This window comes from Homalodisca vitripennis, chromosome 4 (genome assembly GCF_021130785.1).
Source record: "Homalodisca vitripennis isolate AUS2020 chromosome 4, UT_GWSS_2.1, whole genome shotgun sequence".
Lineage (NCBI taxonomy): Eukaryota > Metazoa > Arthropoda > Insecta > Hemiptera > Cicadellidae > Homalodisca > Homalodisca vitripennis.
In genome coordinates, this window is record NC_060210.1 from 162965001 (window position 1) to 162987811 (window position 22811).

The 22811-nt window shown below is 34.0% G+C and overlaps 1 protein-coding gene across 7 annotated transcripts in view; it reads left to right on the plus strand.

Annotated features, from left to right (window-relative positions):
- Window positions 1–7882: 7882 nt before the first annotated feature.
- Window positions 7883–22811, plus strand: part of LOC124360498 (voltage-dependent calcium channel type A subunit alpha-1) — a 344248-nt gene continuing 329319 nt past the window's right edge. For all 7 annotated transcript variants that reach the window (XM_046814185.1, XM_046814181.1, XM_046814184.1 and 4 more), the window contains exon 1: window positions 7883–7953. The gene's annotated coding sequence lies outside the window, so the exon portion shown is untranslated. The remainder of the gene's footprint in view (window positions 7954–22811) is intronic.

A 22811-nucleotide genomic window follows, 5' to 3' on the forward strand; every position in this document is an offset into this window, starting at 1 on the left:
GTTACCGAGGAGATGAAAAACATACATTATTAGAAGAACAGACATTATTTCATTACTTTGGTATTCCGAATGCCACTATTTTTGGAAGAGATTTTGTTACCGAGGAGATGAAAAACATACATTATTATAAGAACAGACATTATTTCATTACTTTGGTATTCCGAATGCCACTATTTTTATTACCGAGGAGATGAAAAACATTATTAGAAGAACAGACATTATTTCATTACTTTGGTATTCCGAATGCCACTATTTTTGGAAGAGATTTTGTTACCGAGGAGATGAAAAAACATACATTATTAGAAGAACAGACATTATTTCATTACTTTGGTATTCCGAATGCCACTATTTTTGGAAGAGATTTTGTTACCGAGGAGATGAAAAACATACATTATTAGAAGAACAGACATTATTTCATTACTTTGGTATTCCGAATGCCACTATTTTTGGAAGAGATTTTGTTACCGAGGAGATGAAAAACATACATTATTAGAAGAACAGACATTATTTCATTACTGAAAAAATTACATGTCTTTATGACGACCGTTTCATGTTTTCTGCCTCCCAAAAGGAAGCGATTTCGGCGAGAGGCCACTTTGTCTCTATATACTATTTGTTACTAGGCCACATAAGTAGGTTTTGATTAGGTTATCATAAAAATGTTACTAACAGTACCAAAGCTAAAGATAACCTTTACGAGCGCTATGTGATCTGTCTGATCTTGAATGTGGGTACTATCCGAGGGATGTTTTTCTCTTTTCGTCTCTTTCGTGCGGGGTGGCGCCGAAGGCGCTGCTGAAGCTCGCTCTGATGGCCACGGGCATTTCCGATCGGTACTTTTTTTTACCTCAGATCACGTGCCAGATCTGACGTCGGAGAAGAGGCGTTCTGATATTTGTAGGGCCCCGGTTAGATAAACTCTTTCGAAAGTAGTGGCCTCCGGATGATACCAAAGTAACCAAAACTGCAACGCCATCTGTCCCAAAAAGCCATAAGATCTATCATAATTTTAGTCGATCTTTAGCAGTGTGTTTGCCTTGGTGTTATTCTCTGTCGCTAACTGTTTCTCGCAGTGTTCCTAAATAATTCATAATAAGCCGTTAATTATTGTTAATTGCTGTCTATGACATTAGTTATGTAACTGAAACAGATTAAGCCTCATTCATATGCTTCATGATTTATATGATACTAGCAGTTGCCCGCGGCTTCACTCGCAATTTCATGTCGAAAAAAGTACACTATATTCACGTATTCTTTTTCTATCACATTCTAAATACTCCTGACATAATTGATAGTAGTTCCTTAGTGAGCCTCTTGGGCACATTATGAAGGTAGGTATCATATTTCCTGCCTCTATCTTTCGTGGTTTTTGCTAGGTGTTGATAAGTTGTTCAGTACAATTATTAATTTATATGGATGAATTTCGATAAACTAATTAGGTTATAAAGAATAAAATTCGGTCTGTTGAAATTAATTTTCTGTCTAAGATATTTCCAGTATTATTTGTGGTGTTTGCCTTGTGCTCTGATCAAGAAAATGTAACAACGAAAACCAATTTCGATCATAAAGCGTCTTCTTTCGGCTCTTTTCATTTACCTTTGATCTAACCAAATTCGATTACCTTATGTGCAGACATTTACGGCTTTTTGAGGTGGTTTTTATAACAACGTTTAATAGTATTTTCATTGCATTAGATAGTTTATTGATCATTGGTGTAATCTAAATTTGAAATTAGGCAATAACTTCTTCTATGCAATCTGCATTGCATTACTGATGAAGCACGTTACAATAATAATTTTTTAAATTTTAAATGTAAACACATGTTTCTGCCTCTTTGATGAACTTCAGCTGAAAGTATCAGTTTATTTTGTATTGCGTGTAGTAGCGCAGTCTGCCGGATCGAAGGTAAAACATTCCAAAATCAATAACAGTTTATAAATTAAATATTGATAAAATAAACAATTTAAATTGGACCAAGTTGTGAATCTAAACCATTCTCTAATTCCATTGAAAACACACACTAAATTTCATCAAAATCGGTCCGGTCATTTAGGAAGAGTTCAGTCACATACACACCACACAAGAAATATATAGAGGGTGTCCAAAAAGTCCCGGGTCAGTTAAATATTTTCAAAATATTTAAAATAGAGCTACAAAACCTTACACAAAGTTACTGGACGTAAAAATCTATTTTATCACATATTCAGTGATCCGCTACTTCTTCAGGGGGGCGGCCCGCCAAGAGAGTCAGAAGAAAATCTTAAATGTAAGCATAGGTTGATATGCATATATCAAACTAAAAGGTCTTTATTAGTAGAGTACAGACCCGCAAACCCGACCTCAAACGGATAAACGAGTCAAAAATGACAGCCGTTCAAAGATAGTTTGAGTTTGCAACTTAGGTAATGTAAAAAATAAACTGATGAGCTTTTTGATTTTAACTTTACTAACCCAAAACTCCGATTCCTCTCAGAAATAACGAATCTTATTATTCTACAACAACAATTAGTTGTTTTAGAATTAGTTTTGGGTTAGTTAAGTTAAAATCAAAAAAGCTCATCAGTTTATTTTTTACATTAACCTAAGTTGCAAACTCAAGCCATCTTTGAACGGCTGTAATTTTTGACTCGGTTACCCGTTTGAGGTCGGGTTTGTGGCTCTGTACTCTACTAAAAAAGAAATTTTATTTGATATGCATATCAACCTATGCTTACATTTAAGAGTTTCTTCTGACTCCTAGCGGGCTGCCCCCCTGAGGAAGTACCGGATCACTGAATATGTGATAAAATAGATTTGTACGTCCAGTAACTTTGTGTAAGGTTTTGTAGCTCTATTTTAAATATTTTGAAACATATTTAACCGACCCGGGACTTTTTGGACCCAAACTCTAGCCATCTTTGAACGGCTGCCATTTTTTACTCGGTTATCCGTTTTGAGGTCGGGTTGCGGGTCTGTACTCTACTAATAAAGACCTTTTTATTTGATATGCATATCAACCTATGCTTACATTTAAGATTTTCTTCTGACTCCTGGCGGGCCGCCCCCCCTGAAGAAGTAGCGGATCACTGAATATGTGATAAAATAGATTTTTTTACGTCCAATAACTTTTTCTAAGGTTTTGTAGCTCTATTTTAAATATTTTGAAAAATATTTAAACGACCCGGGACTTTTTGGACACCCTGTATTTATATATACAGGGTGTTTGAAAAAGTATGGGTACGGCTTAATATTTAAAAAAAACCATAGGAGATAACATCTATAAACTTTGCACAGTGTCATATGGCTATGTAAACTATTTTTCCTTGCTATTACCATGACATGCCAACCATGGGGGGACGGCCCACAGAGGAAAACATGGAAATTCTTAAATTGAAGCATGGGTCGAGTGATACCTCATTTGAAAGAGCTCACTTAGTAGAGTTGAATGCCGCAAACCGCATCTCAAAAGGTTTATCCAATCAGAAATGGCGGGTTGTTTTAGGTACACATTGTGAAGTACATTATGCACTGCCATTTCTGACTGGATCGTCGTATTCTGATGCGGTTGGCGGCGTTTCACTATACTAACCAATGTGTTTGTCACTGACTTTTTTTAATTAGCAAATTATGTCATAAATTTTATACACAATAAATACCGATGTTTTTTAGTTTTATTTATTGTGTAGAAATTTATGACATAATTTGCTAATTAAAAAAAGTCAGTGAAAACACATTGGTTAGTATAGTGAAACGCCGCCAACCGCATCAGAATACGACGATCCAGTCAGAAATGGCAGTGCATAATGTACTTCACAATGTGTACCTAAAACAACCCGCCATTTCTGATTGGATAAACCTTTTGAGATGCGGTTTGCGGCATTTAACTCTACTAAGTGAGCTCTTTCAAAATGAGGTATCACTCGACCCATGCTTCAATTTAAGATTTCCATGTTTTCCTCTGTGGGCCGTCCCCCATGGTTGGCATGTCATGGTAATAGCAAGGAAAAATAGTTTTACATAGCCATATGACACTGATGTGCAAAGTTTATATATGTTATCTCCTATGGTTTTTTTTAAATATTAAGCCGTACCCATACTTTTCAAACACCCTGTATATATATATATATATATTATATATATATTTATATATATATTATAAAGAAGGTGAGTACATGTAATATATGGACGTTAACTGAGCTCTCCCTTTCTAAAAAAGTCTTAAGTTATAATGCATTTCAAGCGTGTGTAGTTAATTGGAAAAATAAAGCTCTCAAAATCACTGTAAATGGCACGGTACTTCCATATTACGAAGAGTGGAAAGTTTAGAGATGTATGTTAAGTCTACATCCACTATAGACGGCAAATCGGAATGAATAATTACAGTGATTAACATTTGTAACACATTATTTGCTATGTAAAGTAGTTAAGTGGTGTTAACTATTTGATTAGAGTAACGGGATAGTTGCCTCAAAATTGTTATGTTTTGTTGCTTCTTCAAATATTTTCTATAATTTATTGCTATCCTAATTAAAATTGACAATGTGTCCTGTCCACAGATTCTATTGAAGTCCAAAAAAATAGGGACTATAATCTTCTCAGTATTACACTACCGTTGAAATCTCACATTCAATTCACACTCTACTAAGAGATGAACTAGGCACCTTCTCAAGTATCAATAGTTATCAAATGTTCTGATGTGTGGGAACATACATCAGGAGGGCTCGTTCCCACAGAACATCCAAGTTAAATGTATTTCTCAGCTTATGCTCTTTGATCTTAGGAAAAATTCCACGGTACACCAACATTTTTTAAGAGAATGGCCAGTGTGGGCTGAAGGGGGAATTCATAGAGCAACGTTTATCAGACTAATAGCTTGTAATACCGGCCGCAGGTAGCTCAAACATCAAATGTGCGAGTGAGTCTTGTTTGAATTGACTGACGTGTAGCACAGCCAACTAATTAATACTGCAGATCAGTCGGCTTTAGGTTGTCGAAATAATTACACAGATTCCCCACGATTATTGTGCCACGATATTACTATCCCATCATTCACTCATAATGAATCAACGTCAGTGCAAATTCATAACTCGTTTGGGATGTATTAGAAAGCAATTAAGACTAATACTATCTTATACCTCATACTATTTAAATATCTTATGATAAAATTGAGTACAACACCTTCACTGCGGCATTACACTGAGTGATCTTAAGTAGTCTAACGCACAAACTACGTCGTCTGCCGCTGTAAAAGTGTGTACAGTGAATTTTGTATTATTATAGACCATAAAATGATCACGTGAATCTAATTAAATGAAATACTGTTCTCACGTAAAACGTTAAAAATATTAGATTCACCAACAAAGTATATATACAAACGAGCCCGTTTGAAATAAGGTAAATAAGGAACAAGGCACAGAACCGGAGATTTCATACAATACACATCACTGACTTTAAGGATATGCTCTCGGACATGTGAGAGAGCCCTATGCGATGATTTCCGTGTTTAAGCCACAAGAAAAAATAGTGCATGTATATATATATATATATATATATATATATATATATATATATATATATATAAAACATATAAATATATAACATATTTATACGTCACAAGTTGCCTACAAACATTATATCTAGATTCCGAGATGTTTCTAATTATCCCTGATAGGGAGATATGCTTGTTTATGATCCCTTTCGTCTGACTATCAGGTCCAGAGTTTCATTTAAATTATGGGAGCATTATGAAAATGCCTTAATTAGGTTCCAGTGACTTGCGATAGTTTTAAATTAGACGGATGAGTCAAATTCAACTGTATTGCTACTTTTGCTCTTATTACAGGAATTAACACTTCATCCCTCAAGTTCTTCTTTCACAACATCCAGTATTTTTCTAGTGCTTCTAATTATCCCTAATAGGGAGAGATGCTCATTTGTGCTCCCTTCCGTCTGACTGTATCAGGCTCAGAATTTCATTTAAACTATGGGAGCATTATGAAAATGATTGAATTTAGGGTCCACTGAATGGCGTTAATTTGACATTAGATGGATGGACCCAATTCAACTGTATTTGATACTTTTGCTCTTATTACAAGAATTAACACTACACCCCTCAAGTTCTTCTTTTACAACACGCCAATATTTTTATAGTGTTTTGTAGGTACATTTTAATGTCAGTTTCCTAGTACTGACGCCAATTGAGCATCATCAGAAATGTGTGGTTGTCGGATACATGGCATTCGTCCTGCTGATTATTTCCTCCGTCATTAAAAACATAGCAATTGACTATACCATTGATCTAGTTCTAAATTTGGGAGCATTTGCTAACCCTAAGGTGACCCGCAAATATTCTAAGTTTTGGTGCTATCCCACACCTAACTGTGTAATATTTGTCACAACCAACAATAACTTCTGATTGACAACATCCCAACAAGACACCCCAGAACCATGTAATGTGGATTAGATTAATGTTGAGATCGATTTATGTACATTTGTAAACAGTAATTACGATGTCAAGATCATCAATGGCCATCTAGAGTCAGTCGAAGTAGTCTAATGGTGGAGCATTTCATGGAAACACAACCCCTTTCAGGAAAAATATGCTTTCAGGCTTTACTGACAATTTTACTGATATTCCCCGACATTTTCAATGAGGGCGCTGTTCAAATAATCTTTAACTCCATGATCAATCTTCCACCTCGCATAATTAGTAGCTCCAGCTGGTTGTGAAATGAAATGAAAAACGTCTTTATTGTAGAGGTGAAGTTGGGATATAACAGTAATCTGCATGGTATTGCTTGATTATAATGATCATTCTGCAATATATCGTTCTTAAAATGGCTGCAGACTTGTCCCTGCAACTTTAATTTTAAGAATTTGAGGTCATGGGTCTCTCAATCTAAAGGTTCCAACAGCATTCTAGTTAGAGACCACTTGTAGAGACATAGCTCAGACCGTTCTGTGTCGAAATGGGTTTCAGGAGGTTCCTAGGTTCCTTTTGGACCAGAAACTGGCCAAGTTTACTCTAATATGCGAACTCGTAGTTCCTAAACCTCATTCTTCGAGAACGGCTCTTCGGGATATTTTCTGGCGCAATATGAACCTTATTCCCTGTCAAGACTTCCCTAAACGAATATCTCCTTCCTTCAGACTGTACTGTGGAAGGAGGAGTGTGGATGTGGGCTGTTCTTCGCCTCTTCGGTGTCATTAATTGTAGACTTGTCGGCACTAGAAACATTTATTTTATAGAACTGTCTCAAGTTACAGTTGTGTTTTGCATCAAACAATTGTAGGCAATTGCAAAATCACTGGCTCCATTGAGAAATTCTTTCACAAAGATTTGAATCAACGAAATCTTACCCTTTCAAACTAATGAAGAAGTACTGAATTTTAAATTACACAGCATTGAGTAGTAATTTTTACCTGAAAAAGTAAGAGTTATTTTTAAACACGACTGTTGGATAAATAATTAAGACCATTATCAATTTTTGCCTTAACATTTTAAGCTTTTCCTGCATAAGATAATTAACAAACACCCCCAAATGACAATGGAAATAATAAGTTCAAAGCAATAAATTGTATGTTTCTGCCATAAGTTTATCAGAATGTCCTGTGTGAATCGACTCACAGGAAGTACCAATAAATCGTCTTAGATGAAGAGAGGCTCGACTGATCTCAGTGAAGAGGTTGTGAGACAAAGGCCAGAGCCGATTGTATCTTGTATCGGACTATGGGCTACTCCTGTATTAGAATCAATCGTACGTTAGTCGATGATTTCTGCCTTCTATAAATGCCGGGGATAACTGGATGGATGATGTTGGATTATTATGGATATTTATTCAGTGTTTAATAAGTTTAAACGTAGGGACCATTAATTTGATGCAAATTTATATTAATATTTTATAGGTATGCAGCAGATATGTATAGCTGCCGAGTGCAATCCACCACTAAACATTGATCGTCTGCTAGAAAAAGGTAAGATAAACATTTACATCATACATTTACTCTTGTTGTTATTTATTTCTGTTATAAATAGTTTTAGCCAGAGAAGTTATTTCCACAATTATTCATGTAAAATAGAATATATGCTGTAGTTTTATATATTGGGGAAGCCCCTATATTCGTCAACCATTACTTGAGTATGAGTTTTTATTATGTTATCGGATGGCGCGAGTAGCAGACCACGACAGGGGGTTGTGTTAGTACATACCCAAGTAGTTAGTGATACACCCGTAAATCCAGCTGTACTATCTATAACTGAACCTCTTAATATGAAATACCAGTTTGGTTCTAAATATTAATATAGACAGTTAAAACAGCATATTATGTATATTTAAACCGTTAAACCTATATTTTAAATAACCCTTTTATTAAAATTTAGTTTTCAGTAGAGTGAGGGGGAGACTGTTACGTGAAACACTCGAGAAAAGCTTTTCCTCGCCCTCAACACCACTGTACCACTCGGCTTTGCCTCGGGAGTCAACCTTGACCTCCAGGGCGACAAACTCCCCGCTTATTCTTTGTTGTCTAAACTATTACAGTTCTATTTCTCTTACAAAACCGCTATAACAATAGTTTCCAGTATGTATTGGTAATCATGTTATGGTTTGTGAGTTAAATTTATCTGAGGAGTTGTTTTTAGTATAAATGATAATTATTATGTTTACATATTATGTTCATCGTTATGTGGTGATGTCTTCCACAAGGAACGACCACTGTTGAACATACGATCTGATTAGACTCAGATGCTGAAGTTTGAAGTGATAAAATTGTACTGATTAAAATGAAGTTGCAAATTTCAGCCTTACTCTAACCATAATAGAAATTGTATTTTATTCAAACATAGGAACGTATTATCCCTTTCATAGAATATTGACAGTATCATGTAGTCAGATATGGAGTGTTTTTGGAAAGTACAGACCTAGAGTCAAAGTCTAAGTATTTTACTTTGTATGCGTAGTAAAATAAATATCTATATTTTTATATAGTTTTATTGTTTAGTTTAAAAACATTGTTGAAGATAAAGTTCTCTTCCCCATATAATTTAATTAAATCGTATAGTAAATGGATCTTATATTAAATTATTAAGAATTAAATATTTCAATATCACTCTGGTAATATTTAAATAATCAGTCAGTGTTCTGAGGGGATATTGTTCCAAAATTTTGCCAAACAACAATTTTGCCATCATGCTTGCTCACATATTATAATAAGTTTCTGACATCCTTTGAATTTACTAAATTTAGTCCTCCTTCTAAGAAGGAAGGAATATTCTTTCAGAAAAATGTTTAGGCAGGGAAGGCGAATAACATGTCCTACTCCTTTACTAGATTTTGGCAACCATAGATTACTCGCAAGACCAAAGTCTAGAAAAGACATGATGGGGAGAATAAGAAAAGCGATGACGATTTTAGTGCCAGAGTAGAACGTTGTATTGAAGTTGGAGCTAGTCACTTCGAACACCTATAATTATTGTCGAATACCCATGCTGTAATTAAAGACCCATAATGTTTGTACCCAATGTAACCAATGGCTTAGTAAAAAAATATAACTTTTAACTTTGATAAGATTCATGGTTTTTAAAGACAATCAGTGATATGAATCAGTTTATCTTCACCATGATGACACTGTTAGAAAAAACGTCAAATAGAAACATTGTTTGTTTTCATCGATTTTAATTTGATGTGCAACATGGAGTATTATATATGATTAGTTCAAAACTTGATGGGAACAAAACGTTGCCTTACTTTATAATTTTATCTAATGGGATGTCATTATAAATCCTTGAAAAAAAAATCTTTATAATTTAAGGAGTTAAAATAATGTAAAGTGTTTTTAAATACGTTTTGGCACATTTTGAAGATATAATTAACATAAATTAAAACTTGTTTGCTAAATAATAACGGCTTGTTTTCATAATATTTATGTATTATTCAACACGATATATGTTTACATTATTTGTAAAGTTTCTTTAAACCAATTCTCTTCCTCCCAAAAGTTTGAGTTTAGGGTTTTCTACAGAGTTAAACATAATTTACCTAGTCTTTTGGAGTAAAAACTGTAGAGTTGCAGTTAGAACAAAAGCTGTATATCAGTTGGATTGGCCGACAAGGTGGTGTGATACAGGCTATACATTCAGATATGTCAGTGTCTGAACTTTGAAGTGTAACAATGTAGTAGTAGAATTAAGAAAATGACTCGATTTAGTTGAAACAAATAAAAATATTACAACCAGTAAAATGAATGGGAAATTTAATTTTCCACAAGAGGTTCAAAACGTTCTAATCAACATTTTACAATATGTATACCTAGCTTAATGTGTTTATTAATGTCAAGTCGCTCGTGGAAGTATTAATGCTGAATTCAGATTTGTGTATTACAGGCTGACAACTCAGCTTATTTCAGAGGCCATATTAGAGATTAACTCGTCGTAATCCCTCATTCAATTAGTATGATTTACAATGCCATGACATTGACTTATTGTTCACGGGATACCTGAGCCATTTGTTATGTACGGCATCAACGGACGACCGACAATTGTCTGTTGCCGAGCAACCGAGCTCTTGGCACCTGTTGCTCATCACCCAGCTTCCTCTCAGTAGATTACTTGGGCAGAGCTTATGCCTTGACATTGTCTAAGTAAATAATCATTCCACTCTGTTTCACTCATTCACTGTTTTACTACATTTCAAAATACTACGACGAAAATGTCTTATTCTATAACAGGACTTTTGGAGTATAATTCGTACACATATAAATGCAACAAGTCACATTACACGATTAGCGCAATGCATTTTTACATTAAAAGTAACTCATTTTGCGTCAATAACATCATATCCTAGTCAGATACAAATACTTCGCATACGTGAAAGTTATCTTAGGTCACGGGGTATAGTTTAAGTGACACAAGTCTGAGTATCTTTTAGGACATCAATGATTGGATTGACTAAGATAAAAATATCGAATTCAATAGTAAACCTTTGAACAACAGGTCTGACTTTATTCTTGATGCAGGAGACGAAGCGAAGCTAAATATGAACTTTCGCTGCACAGTCCTCTCCTCCATCAATCGCCATTACAATAGCTGACAATAATGGGGAACGTGTTTAAAAAAATCCATAAAAATATAAACCAATGTGGTCTTAAAAAATCTAACTCAGTAACATATGATTCGTTTCCCGTCGAGAATCGATGGAAAATGTAAGTAAGTGAGATGAAATTGTAGCAGCAAAGATCATAAAATAATATGCGATGTAACAACACATTTAATATTCTATCAACGGTGTTACTGATTTGGTTTACATAACCATTTAGAGATTAGCCTTAGGAGATTAAAATTAATCATTGCCTTTTAATGCCATTAGTCGAATACACACAAAAAAACAACCAGTCGCAGATTATGTTTTCACAAAAGTTTGTCATTCCATTCGAAGAGCTGTCTAGGATATAAAAGAAACGTACTGAACAAAGGCGACACGGCACGGGCACGGCGCGAACAAAACATGTTGTGCAACTCGAAACAATACGAGCAAAATTACGACGAAATCCACGATTCAACTGTTTAGTGATTCCAGTGTAAATACTGTTGGGGAGGGTAATCATAAGTATACATACTAATATATTTGTCTTTCTTTCAAATTTTATATGTTTATTTTGTTACCGTGTCTGGAGGTTGATATTTAAAATTAAATCTTGTTTTAAAACTTCAGCGGAAGGTGTAATCCAAGATCCTATAAAGGGTGTGACCAGTTACAGTTACATATAACCGAGCATCACTGACGGTGTTATAGCCTTTAATACGATTAAAACGCCATCCTTTGTAAAAAGAATATGACTCCATGAACGGATTAATATGATTTTGACATTTAAATGTTTGATTACTTCTCTTCCTTTAACATGGTATTTATTAGTGATCGATGCGTAATTCTTGACCAACAGTTTGAAATTCCAAACCTGTAAACAGAATGAAGGCATGTATAAAAAAGTATGAAAGATTAAAGTTAACGTGTATTAGCACATTGTGTATGACAACACGAGTTTTCTGTATTACTATTGTATGTATAAAAAATTGAATCGCTTAAAAATTAAATAAAGATTCGCTTTAGATATTAGAGCGATTAGAAATAATTTAAGTTCGTACTATCAAGATTATTTGGTATCAGCGGGTGTCAAATATAATGTTTAGGGTTTGTTTCACATTTCACTTCACGACAATACAAATTTGACGTTATTTACATTCTAAGACACTAAATTTCGTAATCGAGATTGCGGCTTTATTATACTGCGAGATGTCTGAAAATGTGTATATGAATTTCGATCATAGAAGTAGGATGTGCACCTGATACTTAAAATCCATAACAACGCCTTAATATTGCTTTCAAATTGAAGCAAGAAATAATTTTTGACCCATTTGCCTCAATAATTTACATTATTGAATATTCTGAGCAGAATAAGTTGGTGTCATAATTTTCCGCCTTGTCATTCATTCTGTTTATCACCCCAACGTTGTGTATTGATTGTCTATTATTCCACGTACATTTATAAGCCTGTTTATGAAGATATAGCTCTATAGTTACCATTAGCTTTTGATCTTCAATAATTCTTTATTGTATTATAATATATCATATAATAATCCTAATCGTAAATTCATATTCTAAATTTGTATTTTATTCTAAATTTCTTTTTCAAGAACTTTTTGAATTTTTTGAACTTGCGTATTTTATTTTTTCATTGGAAATATGTTAATTTAATATTTATATACCCTCAGTTAAAGTGTTTGGATGAGTTTTAGGTTTGGGTTTTCTTTCTTCATACTATATACTGCTTATGGTGCGTATACGAAGGTTACGTATATGTAGAGTTTAATGTATGGTTCTGTAATAAATTAGTACATGATAATTTATTAGTTGGTAGAGAGGTCTTAGCAATATCTTTCTTTGACGACTAGGGAAAGAAACTGAGGATATTTCCAGTACACTTAAACCTCTAAGGTCTATTGTCCGCCGGCTTGCGGATTACAGAATATTCAAGTTAGGGGAAATTATAGTATTGAAGTCGCCTCCAGTCGAGATCACGTGAGTAGGGATAGTGGGTATGTCACTTAGAAAGAGGCGAGGAAGTCTCTACCAGTGAAAATGGACAAGAACCAAAAACGCAAGCCCCTTTGTTGTTGAGTCTTAACTCTTTAGGGTTCCTAAATCATTACTAAAGATGTCCCACCAACTTCAATAACCATACACCGCAGAAAACTACATATATCGATAAAGTTATCCCTTTAACATAATATATCGACATTTGTTAAGTGATGTACGTCCAATGAAGTTGTCCCTTTGTAGGTGACAACATACACCTACGTCTTACAACGGCTTGGGTGTGTAAGTCACCTTTAAGCCGTTGGTCACTAGGTTAGCTGTCAGAGAGGGCTTCTTATCTTTAACTTCTCCTGGTAAAATAAGACCTCCTTTACATTTTTTACAACATCTGTACCCAATGTAGGTTCTAGTGTTGACCAGGCAAATGTGAACCCTCCCGATTTTCTCACCGAGTTAACCATAACTTGTAAAGTAATGATCAACTTCCAATAAATGTGGAATAATATTTATTACTGTTGTGTGGCTTAAATTATAAAATACAATCTACATTATTTCAAGACTCTTTAGTACTACCCACGACTTATGTTTTATCCAAATGTTACTAAATTCTCGTAGTTTATCAAACATTATTCATATAAATCCATTTTAATTTGATTTATGCATTTATGAGAGGAAATGGGTCATGGAGCACAATGGAGTGGGTTCTTTGTTAAAAAATATGATAAATTTGTACAAAAAACATGAAATCCAAGAAAATATAAGAATTTAGAAAATTTACGTCATTGTAATACGTCAACTGTAAGTCTGAAAGTTTTGAAAATTCAGTTACCTACATTACAAGTACAATCTGTAATATGCAGTTAAAATTCAAAAACATCACATTTATGCAGTCTAAAAAGTTTTAAAAATTCAGTTACCTACATTACAAGTACAATCTGTAATATGCAGTTAAAATTCAAAAACATATTTCGGCTGCCTATTATGCAGCCGATTATATTTAATTAAATAACACAAAAAAGTGCCAGAAACATCTTGTAAAAGTTACAAAAAAATCTGACTTAATTTTGCCTACCTAGATGTGCTCAGAGTTTTTAAGTCTATAAGGAGGAGATCTACACTAATTGATAGGGGAAGTTCAGAGAGCTTTGTCAGGACTTAGTTCTACGTTCAGCGGGGGTATGTAATTTATACAGGATGGCTAAGTGCCTCTAACCTTTAAACGCCTTAGGGTGAATATCTCGAACTGTAATCTAAAATGTATATATTTGGTAGAGTTGCGACATTTTTGGATACATTTTATATTACTACCGTATTAATGTTTTTACGTGACAATAAATTTCGTGAGGTACACATTTAAATTCTACCAAAACCTGCCGTGCCAAAAGAAATCACCATCAATTTAGTGTTTAAATATTAATATACATTAAGAAAACCTATTTATTTTAACAATAAACATTATTATTGACATAAATATTTTTAATCCGATGATACTTTAGCTTCTGTCTTTTAAACAAAGGCATATTTTATTTACACCGTAAGCGTGTTTACGGATAACCTAAGGAGTCTTCGACTTTACGCTCCCTTTGGCATTAGGATTTCTCCACACTGGCCTAAAGTGGTTCAGTTGTTACGTCGTTCAAGTGGTTCAATAAAATTTTACGAAATATTGAAGAGAAATTCCAGAGTTTTCAGAGATACTAATAAAAAATCAGTTTAACTCTCCACATCAGAGCCCCGTCATTACGTTTAAATATAAAATGGATCAAGAGATTTAGAATAATTTAAGAGATTATCCCAGGATTGTTTGGAATGTGCTGATGGTGTCTTTGCTTTTCAAGATGAAGTTGCGTGCGAAGCCGCGGTAACTGCTAATATAATATATAGATATGTACAATTTGGCTGTGGTAAACAGCAGCAGCTGGTGTGACCATGGTAAGAAACTGCCACAGGAACATCAACAATAAATTCTTTCCTAATGATACACTCAGAGATCATGTAACATTAAAAAAGGCAGTTCCATGTGTTAAAGTGAAATATTTAAGCTAAAAACTTTTTCTAAGGCTATTTTATTTACAGGCTATAAATGTACCAAAAACAATATTCTAAGAAGATAAATTAAAATAGTTCTTTCTGTATATTTTGTAAGAAATGAAATATTAATATGATCTTGTATGATACAAATTAAAAATTCCTTTTTAAAGTACCAGTTCAATGTACTATTTATTTATTTTAAACGAAAATACATATAAAATCCAGGTATATCTGTAATATACATTATAAGGACACATTTTCTATCCTAATAATATGATTGGACTAATGTCATCTTGGGTTTCTTTGGACTAGTGTAAAAACCGTAAGGATAAAGTTAAAAGTGTTTTTGCCTGTTTAGGCTGTAAAGAAGAATGAGTGTATCTGTACGTCTTGATTTAATCAAAATCGTATCATCCGATTCGATTTAGTTGTGACACAAACATTCGAATGAGCTTTTTAGAGAGTTTGACATTTCCAAATTCAGCTAACCTAAAACTCATATTTTTCCCCAAAATAGAGAAACCTTTAAGCCAAGGCCACACAACATAATTTCCCTTGTACAAACCTTTTATATATAGAGTACAAATTTAGATTGTATTGAAACAAAATCTTGTTAACTTTTGAATATGAAATGCAAGATGTATAAATAGTTTATGATGCTAACATAGTTTTCGAAAGTAAGAAATATATGGAATGAATGATATTGAATAATATAGGATTATTGAGTACATTTTTGAAAGTAATTTGGCTACTATTTACGATACTCTGTGGTAGAAGACAGATCAGGAGTCATAAGAATCATGTTGGGTTGGTAGAATGAGTTGTAAAGCTAATGTGCCTCGGTCTGAGACCTCCCATATTTTCCAAATCAAACTACACTTTCTTTTTCAAAGAGCATTGGAGATGGATACTAGTAGTATTTTAACGTCATAATATATTAAATAGAAACACAATTGATTACATCCATTTACTACTTAAAACAAAAATTATAGTTGAATAAAAATATTTTTGCTTAACACGTAAGTGTAACATAGATAATATTTAGGTCGTCGTAAGAAACCAATCTCTTAACATCATTCTTCCATTTTCTTTCGTGCATTTTATATTATAAAAATGAGTGATCGAATGACCAGATCAGTTATTTAGGTGTTCGAATTTGTACTAAATCCGAACAATGCCCAGATGATGATTCCACGCATAAAATTTTAATGTTAAACAAAATGTAATGTTTGACTAAATGACAACATGTGCAATCCAAATCGAATTTGGATTTGTAGTATTTGGATATCTTGTGGCTCCTAGTGTGATCTCCTCACTTATACAGGATATAATAAAACAGGATATAAAAAATTCCTGTTGCTTATTTCAAACAAAAAGTCATATAAATATAGGTCAAGAATTGTGTCACTAACCACTTAGCTATTTGGCCACTAAACAAATTTTTAAAATTTTTATTAAAAATTTATAACTAATAAATCTACATATACCAAACTTTACATATATAACTCTTATAAGAAACAAGAGAGAAAATAATTGTGGTATTTGCTTTAATATTAACAACATGGATCCTGTTGAAAGTCAAATAAAAATATAATGACAATAAAAATACAGCATAGTTACAGAAAATTTACATGACACCAACTAGTTTAAACTTTTTATTGCAATTCCAACGGTACTTTTTCACCGAAATCCGCCAACGCATAAGCGAGCACGACCACTTTAAATGTACGCTTGCACAAGCCGGGAGCAACAGACATACAAAAACAGCTGATGGTTGTACACTGACAATAATGTTTGTTGTTCCCAGCTTGTGCAACATGAGGGGGTCAGACAGTGTATATACTCTTTGTTATGAAATCACGACTCAATATAAATGTGTTATGTTTATATATTGTAATTTTGCATAAATGTACGTTACTAAGGTCTAATTCTGTGATAAATATAAAAACAATACATCTTACATGGTGCTAAAATGACAGGAATTTCAAGATTAGCAGGTCCAATTTCAAAAAGAAAAACGAAATGAATAAACCATAACAGACTGCACTAAAGAAAGAAGTACTATAGATTTTTTTTTAAATTTTACCTACATTATTTATTTATAAGAACTAAGGATTAGAGTGCGTGATGCTTGAAAAAAAGAAAATGTGCTGGTAAAATGAAGAAAATTTATTTATTGGTCTATTATTAAGGGTATGAAAATTCGAATATAAATGTCCGATATATTCCAGAGCCAAAGTAACAGGTTTTGAAGCTACATATTATTTAATAAATATAAACAATGACAAAACCTATCTAATTTAACTTTGTGATGAGCCAATTCAGTGGGTGCAATATATTTAACTTTATACGCCAAGCCAAAGAACGATAAAAAATTGTAAAATATAAATAGAACACTGAAAAATAATACGCACCGGATCCTTAGGGGGTTTCCAAATCATCAACATAGTAAAATATGTTGATGATTTGGAAATACGGTCTTGATATAAAAAATAATACTTTGACCAAAAACTTTTACCTAGAGTTTGTATGAGCATCATAATTTTATAGTTAGTATATAGAGTAAGAGGGAAGGCGTGCTGGCGGGCTGGACGTCTGCTACACCCCGGAGTACCGCGTGGACTCCTGGGCGGCGCGGCGTGGCGCGGGCTGTGGACAGTACCGCCGAGGGTATACATACAAGTGCAACAGCAACAGCTGCAAGTTTCGTCAACAAACAGACAGGCACCGGCACCGCACCGCACCGCATGTATCGATCATGTAGGCCGGGAGTGCTGTCTGCACTGCTACGGACTATTTATAGGATCAGCTGATGCGTTGCTAAGCAACCCCCGGGCACCTGTTGCTCCGGCCTCAGCCTGGGACCGTTTACGTAATCTGATAACGGGCACTTGTTGGAGTCTAACCCCCGGCCAACCCTTTTTGCCATAAACGCAATTGAAATCTTACCAGGAAGTACAATACCACTCCAATCTACCTTTAAAACCTGAGTAATGAAATAACACGATTGCTGAGGATGAAAAATTGTTATTAAAGTTATTTTGGTACAACTGAAAGAGTACCTAAACTGTCAGATCGTATGTAGCGGTGGTGGACTTCTGATTGTGTCCCTAATCAATACGTAAACATTCTGAAACTTCAATCATTGAGAAAAAAATCATTTTTTTTATATAAATAACCTAATTGTTTCACCTAAAAATAAAAACAAAAACAAAATGTTACGTATTAACTCAGTTTCATTTACCTTAATGTATTAAGCTGGGTTTCTTATAAGTTGAAAATTTTTAAAATGCACATTTTATAAAATTTTTCCAGAAATAGTTTTTATAAATTTACGTTTAAATGAAGAAGATCGTCCGGTCAGAGATGACACGCGACGCGCGACTTGTAAGAACCCTGGTGCGAGATTTAATTACTGTAGCAGAGGTGGCGTTGCAAGTGTTCAACATTTTGTTTGAAGTTTGTTCTAACTATGTTAATTTTTCAATTATACAATACTGTTTTGTAAACATATAAGATTTGATTAAAGAATGCCATCAGTTTTTATAAAATATACTTGAAAGAGTGGTTAATTCTCATCTTGGTTACAAATAGCTCCTCTTACGACGCGTGAACAATTAAATTTCAACAAATCCTTTTTGTCTTTATAAAAGTAGTTATAAACTAAGATTTTGAATAAGGAAGAAAGCAACAATATAAATGCTTTAGAAGCAAGTAGTAAAGGTAACAAACAACAGCACATCTACATTGAAGCCTCCGATTGGCTCAAGAGGTAATAACGATTAGCGTCTGTCATTGTGGTAGAATAGGAATAGATACGACTTTTATATGTTTTGTTAAACTGTTTCGCTGTTAATCGTCGGGTGAGAAAAAAAAATGTTTATATTTATATACGTCAAAAACATATTTTGGTACTAATTACATTTAACATGTTATTGGATGTAAGTAGTTTGTAGTAAGTAGAAGAGAGTGTAAATTTAAATGCTCACTCACACAGACCAGTGACGTATATGGCTAAAACACCAGGAGAAGCATTGTTGCAGGGTAACACGTAATAGGACCAGGGTAGCAGAAAATTTGCCTTCAAAAATCGGTGTCAAGTTTCTAAACAAACTCCCTGAAAGTATTAAAAATGAAAATAATGAAAAACATTTGAAGGTTTACCTTAGGAACTTCATGTTCCTAGAATGTTTTTACTCCGTGGACGAGTTCATGGATCACCAGTTACGTGATCAGGTGTATTAGCCATATCCCTGGCACATTACTTTTATATGTTGAATTTTACAATAGAACTAAATATGGTTTTGCAAATTCAAATTGTATTATTTAATTTTTTCGGTACAAACTGATGTATGAAGTAATTTTTATTGTTTCTGACGTTTGCTATGCAATGCATATCGTTCAATTTATTTGTGACAATAAAGAATTTATTATTATTAGTTTAAAAAGATCAAGTCCTTCTGAATCCAACCTGCAGAATTATTGAAAACTGAGTGTCCAAAAACAGTCCTTTACTTTAAGCGTTACTTTAAACAAGTTGACTACGATAATAGTTATAATCATTATGTATCACGTTAAAAGTTGTAGTTATCAAAGTAGCTGAAATGAAAAAATGAAATGAAAAATGTCTTTAGTGAATACAACGTAAAACATACTCAATACGAATAGCTGAGCACATCTACAGTATTAGTATATTGAGTCACATACTCCAATATGAGGACTGAGAAACAGACCTCCGGCAAGAAAGAAATACCCTGAAACTCTAAGATTTATACACTTAACGTATAAACACGTTTATATATTTTATTACTTGAATCTAGCACCCCCCCTCCCCGTGTAATCCTGATTGAGAGGTGTTCTTATTGTAATTGAAGAGGTGTGTGTCTTTGATGTCGAAACAATGTAGAGTTCGTTTTCTTACTTGCTGCGTTGTGCACCTGAATAGGCAATGACAAAACCACTTCATCTAGATTACAATGGATGACTGCTGAGGAACCAGTCAGAGCTCTGTGGTGCAAGTGTCTCTGATACGACGCAAAGAGCTTGTCTTGAACGTCTATGTCTCCGACTTTCTTCGGATCTCTTCAGATGGACGTGGACCCCAGATTCAGGAGTCAAGCATGTGACAGTGTCAGAATTCAAACGCTGCACTAAGCGGAATGTGATATATCTAAGATTTATGATTTCTACAAGAACTCTACTGAAAAACAATTCCAGTACAGCAGACAGAAATCGACGGAGTCATAGCCTCGTCGAACGATTACTGTAATAATAACAGTGGGTGAGCCAGTTATTCTGTAGCTCAGGAACCTTCCAGAATATCCACTAAAAGAATTCCCTCTACACAGTCTCCTCCATTCCAGACAATTATGGCATAATTAAATTGGCTTCGGACCAGCAATATGTAAAGTGTCAGATAAGAATTAATTATATCTATCGTGTAGAAATCGCGTGATACACCTTTCTCATGACCCTACTCTGTCTAACCCACAAGAAATAATGAATAATTTATGTTTACGAACAAAAATAACAACCACAATTTTATACAGCCTACCACACAGTCAGTAATCAATGAAAGGGTTGACATATAGTGTGCAATTCAGACGAACATATAAATCATCCTAGTATTTTCTCAATAAAACGTAATACCGTAGTTTACGATAGTTGAATGCAATAATTGGCAAAGAATAAGAAAACGGAGGCCTCAAATAGAAGCCTTGGTACACTCCTTGAACTGGCAAGGAAATTAAAATCCACAAAATTAATTGTATTCCAAATATATGATTTGTTCCAGGTGACAAGTTCAGGTGAATATTAGAAACTAGCTCACTGTAAAACCTAACTGAACGGTGTTGTACTAAATGGATTTACTCAGCCATTGGTGATAACTCTAGAATATATTGTAAGGAATACGCTATTTCATCTATGTTTAACTCATAACAATGTTTATAGCCTAGTGGTATGGTCTTGTTGACTGTTTGTAGACTACATGTTGAAGGTGGTTTGAGGCTAGGTTGCATAAGGCTTCGAGGCGTCTTTCGGATCACACATCTGAAGGTTGCATACACCTGTAATAATATAGAGGCTTGTCGTGGCCTACAGATAACCGAAGAGTTGGTAACAAATAAAGTTTGGAATTAAAAGCTCGATTTTAATAGTATTTAATATAGTCAAGAGGGAAATCTTCCTGATCATTTTTGCATACTCTTGATTACCATTGTTCATTGAATTATTAATAATAATACTTGCTAGAAACCAGTCGGTTTTATCTAGAAATATTGACCTTACTTTAAATTAGCAAGGATATCATGTGTTTCAAGTAGCTAGTATACAAATTGTGTAACCAGAAACAGCCTAGTGGTTTCATGTATATACATCGGTACGTACAGCATTTACGAGTGTTGTGATCTCATTTCCGTTAACTGAACTGATAAGGGTTAACTAGCTAGTACATCAATTGTCCAAGTACGTAACAGTATTTACTTCGAGTGTAGTTCTCTCCGTTCCCTTACCTGAACTGATGAGGGTTAACTAGCTAGTACATCAATTGTCCAAGTACGAACAGTATTTACTTCGAGTGTAGTTTTCTCCGTTCCCTTACCTGAACTGATAAGGGTTAACTAGCTAGTACATCAATTGTCAAAGTACGTACAGTATTTACTTCGAGTGTAGTTCTCTCCGTTCCCTTACCTGAACTGATAAGGGTTAAACTAGTTAGTATATTAATTGTTTAAACTAGCTAATACATCAATTGTCCAAACTAGCTGATACAGTATATCAATTTGTTAGTTCTCTCCGTTCCCTTACCTGATCTGATAAGGGTTAAACTAGTTAGTATATTAATTGTTTAAACTAGCTAGTACATCAATTGTCCAAACTAGCTGATACAGTATATCAATTTGTTAGTTCTCTCCGTTCCCTTACCTGATCTGATAAGGGTTAAACTAGTTAGTATATTAATTGTTTAAACTAGCTAATACATCAATTGTCCAAACTGGCTGATACAGTATATCAATTTGTTAGTTCTCTCTCCGTTCCCTTACCTGATCTGATAAGGGTTAAACTAGTTAGTATATTAATTGTTTAAACTAGCTAGTACATCAATTGTCCAAACTAGCTGATACAGTATATCAATTTGTTAGTTCTCTCCGTTCCCTTACCTGATCTGATAAGGGTTAAACTAGTTAGTATATTAATTGTTTAAACTAGCTAATACATCAATTGTCCAAACTAGCTGATACAGTATATCAATTTGTTAGTTCTCTCCGTTCCCTTACCTGATCTGATAAGGGTTAAACTAGTTAGTATATTAATTGTTTAAACTAGCTAATACATCAATTGTCCAAACTAGCTGATACAGTATATCAATTTGTTAGTTCTCTCCGTTCCCTTACCTGATCTGATAAGGGTTAAACTAGTTAGTATATTAATTGTTTAAACTAGCTAGTACATCAATTGTCCAAACTAGCTGATACAGTATATCAATTTGTTAGTTCTCTCCGTTCCCTTACCTGATCTGATAAGGGTTAAACTAGTTAGTATATTAATTGTTTAAACTAGCTAGTACATCAATTGTCCAAACTAGCTGATACAGTATTTACTTTCGAGTGTAGTTCTCTCCGTTCCCTTACCTGAACTGATAAGGGTTAAACTAGTTAGTATATTAATTGTTTAAACTAGCTAGTACATCAATTGTCCAAACTAGCTGAT